This window comes from Cibotium barometz, chromosome 6 (assembly GCF_041138505.1).
Source record: "Cibotium barometz isolate CiBa-2024 chromosome 6, ASM4113850v1, whole genome shotgun sequence".
NCBI lineage: Eukaryota > Viridiplantae > Streptophyta > Polypodiopsida > Cyatheales > Cibotiaceae > Cibotium > Cibotium barometz.
Genome location: NC_141051.1, coordinates 44,236,382 through 44,240,417, shown reverse-complemented (window position 1 = coordinate 44,240,417; position 4,036 = coordinate 44,236,382).

The window sequence follows — 4,036 nt, the reverse complement described above, 5'->3', positions numbered from 1 at the left end:
TGATTTGTATGATCATTTGTAAAAGGTGAAGTCAAAGGTCAAAAAGGTAGCACATGGAAAGTGCAAAGGAGACATATGCAGTGTGAGCATTTATGGACACATGGTTGGCACTAGGGTGTATACAAAGCATGGATTGGAGTCCTTCCCAAGGCTATAAATATGGGAGTCCTTCCCAAGGCTATAAATATGGGTGTATGAAGCTTGATTAAAAATGAGATTATTGAGATTATGTCCTTATTATTGTGTGATTATGTAATCTCTAGCATAATATTGTATTAGTATTTTTCTTTTAAAGCTTCACCATGGAATTGATTTCTTGCTATGAGCCACCCTAAATCAATTCCCTTTCAACAAAGAAAGAAAGAGAGAGAGAGAGAGAGAGAGAGAGAGAGAGAGAGAGAGAGGGAATGAGAGAGATAATGCGAGAGGGAGGGAGAGAGAGAGAGAGAGAGAGGGAGGGAGAGGGAAAGAGAGAGAGTTAGAGGAGAGAGAATGAAAGAGAGCAAAGATAATGATAGTTAGCGAGAGATTGAGATTCACATAGAGAGAGAGAGAGAGAGAGAGAGAGAGAAAAGGTCATTTAAGCCTACACAAATAACCTACACAAGTAATCTACACATCCTTGATCCCTGCGACGTGCCAAGTAACCTAGTGGTGTGTGATCTTGGGATCATCTAAGCCTAGCCAAGTACAACATTATCTCTCCCACTATCTCTCATTACCTAGGTAGATTCATCCTTGATTCATTCTCAGCCCCATGATCTCTCATTCTCGCTCTCTCTCCTCTCTCCTCTCTCCTCTCTGCTCTCTCTCTCTCTCTCTCTCTCTCTCTCTAACTATCATCTAAGCCTAGCCAAGTACAACATTATCTCTCCCACTATCTCTCATTACCTAGGTAGATTCATCCTCGATTCATTCTCAGCCCCATTATCTCTCTCATTCTCTCTCAATCTCGCTCTCTCTCTCTCTCTCTCCTCTCTCCTCTCTCCTCTCTCTATCTCTCTATCATTTATTCTCTCTCTCTCTCTCTCTCTCTCTCTCTCTCTCTCTCTCTCTCTCTCTCTCTCTCTCTCTCTCTCTCTCATAGATTCATCCTCGATTCATTCTCAGCCCCATTATCTCTCTCTCCCCTCTGTCCTCTCTGTCCCCCATTCTCTCTCTCTCTCTCCCATAGCCACTGCTTTATTATTGACCATTGCCTTTGCTTCTGCCCACCTTGTTGCATAATCTGTGGCCACCAATATGTAATACTTCCCATGTGAGGAACGAGGAAGTGGGCCCACAAAATCTAATCCCCACCTCTCAAATGGACCATATGCTGGGATAGGGTTTAAGGGTCCGGGAACCAATTGCTTGTGCCCATATGCCTGGCATACTTCACAGCTTCTGCACCACTCATGGACGTCTTTGCTGAGTCGAGGCCAATAATACCTTGTGTTAAGGATCCTCCGAGTTGTGCTGGCTGAGGCAAAGTGACCTGAACATTCATGACATAATTCCATAATCCTTTTAGATTCTTCCAGGCTCACTACCCTCCTAAGAATCTTATCCTTACCTTGCTTGTAAAGAACATCCCCTAGAATTGTGTAAGGATGAGCTTTCCTGGTAAGCCTTTGCTTCTGTTGAGGATTCAATCCAGGAGGGAAGTATCCTGTATCTAAATAGTGTTGAACATCTTGGAGCTCAGGCCAACCTATATCCATTAATGCAAGAGTAGCTACTTTGAAAGAAGCCAAGGTTTTAGTAGCCAATTCATCAGCCTTTTGATTATCCTTCCTGTTAACATGCACAAATTTACAAAACTCAAAAGCTTCTTTTAACTCCATTGCCCTTTTATACAATTCTTGGAGATTAGGACTCCTTGCCTTATATTCTCCTTTCATTTGTCGGATGACCAATTGTGAATCCCCTTTAACCTCTACCTCTTCAATTCCATCTTTTATGCAATCTTCTAATCCCCAAATTAATGCATTGTACTCGGCCACATTATTTGATATAGCCTCTGGAAATTCCCTACCCTTGGCCCATACCTCTTTTCCTTCTGGATCAAATAAAACTATCCCCCCAGCCCCACATTGCCTGGAAGGGCTAAAGGCTCCATCAAAATGCATAGTGAAAGCAGTTTGGTGGTGTCTCCAAATCTTCATATACTTCTTCCTTTGCTGCTGTTCCTTCTTCCTCTTCCTTCCTGGTAAGCAAATCTGCAAGAGAGGCCCTAGTGGTGTTTTCTGTAATAAAAGTGAAAGAGAATTCTTGAAGCTCACAAATCCACTTTGCAAACTTCCCTCCTGCAGGATTGGGCTTGCGGACCAAGAATTGTAAATAAGGTTGAGATGTGAGGAAGAAAAAAGGGTGAGGTAACAAGTATGACCTGAACTTCTTTACTGCAAAAACAAGAGACAAACCACCTTTCTCCATTTCACCATACCTCTCCTCGGCATCAGTGAGTTGTCGGCTTGCATAATACACTGGTTGCATACGCCCTTGCTCTCCCTTTTGCAAGAGAATAGCACCCACTGAATGTGATGAGACACTTGGGTTCACATAAAAGTCCTCCCCCCACCTAGGAGGCTGCACAATTGGACTTTGACTCATGCATTCCTTGAGCAAACAAAAAGATTGAATTTGATCGGGCCCCCATTGGAAAGAAACATTCTTCTTTGTTAACAGATTTATAGGATACATCTTCTCAGAGAACATGTCAACAAAGCGTTGGTAATACTTTGTTTTACCCAAAATCCTCCTTACCTCCCGTACATTGGTAGGTGGTGGGAGGGCCACAATTGCCTGCACCTTCTCAGGATCCATCTCTATGCCTTCTTCTGAGATAACATGTCCCAAGAGAACCACCTTCCTTCGTGCCAAGCGGCATTTTCCAGGATTAAGACACCCTTTTGCATCATCAATACTTTGCAAGGCCAACCTCAACTTTTCCAAGTGATCCATGCGGCTTGAATAAATGCAAAAATCATCCAGAAAGACCCTTATAAACTTCCCCAAGTAAGGTGCAAATACCTGACTCATGAAGCGTTGAAAAGTTGCTGGTGCATTGGTCAAGCCAAATGGCATCACCCTATAGGCATACACTCCCCAAGGGGTGATAAATGAGGTTTTCCTTTGATCTTCTTCACAAATCCGGATTTGGAAGTATCCAGAGTATCCATCACACACTGAATACAACTCATGACCTGCAACTTGATCCAAAATCTCATCCTGAAAGGGTAGAGGATAATAATCCCTCTTTGTGCATGCATTCAAAGGGCGAAAGTCCACACACACACGCCATTTTCCACCCTTTTTGGGAGTGACTACAACTGGGGAAATCCACTCTGAATTCTCTACTGGAAAAATAAATCCAGCTTCAAGCAAATTAGTTACCTCCTTCTTAAGCACCTCTGCTTGCACTACTCCCAAACGCCTTAGCCGTTGTACCACTAGCTTACTTTGGGGCTTGAGATCAATCTTGTGCTCTACTAGGGTAACTTGGCGTACTTGTGAGTAGCTGTTTGCAAACAGGTTAGGAAATCCATCCAACATTTTTAAGTAATCCTCCCTTTCAGTACCTGCTATGGACTCATCAAGAAGAAGTTCATTTTGTTGGTGAAGACTAGTGAGGTCCACATCTCCTTTCTTGCACATGGTTGAAGAAGCTTCCCCTTCCAAGGCTCCATTGTCTTCAGCATCCCCTCGATCCCTTCCTAGGGAAAGACCAAATGCAACTCCCTCCACCTCTCCTTCTGAGATGGAATCCTCGGAGCTACCACTTGTCTCTTCTTCATCGGATGACTCTGACTATGAACTTTCGGAAGTTGAAGGTTCACCTCTTACCACCTTCTTGCGACGACTCTTGATGTTGTAGTGGACCTTCTTATTCTCACCTTGTAGAATAAGATCACCTGTCTCCCACTTTTGAATTGCCTTCACTTGGCGAAGCCATGGCCTACCCAATATCAATGGGTAAGCCCTAGCATCAGGCTTTGTAGGAATGACCTGGAAAGTTGTAGGCACAGAAATACCACATACATCCACTCCCAAA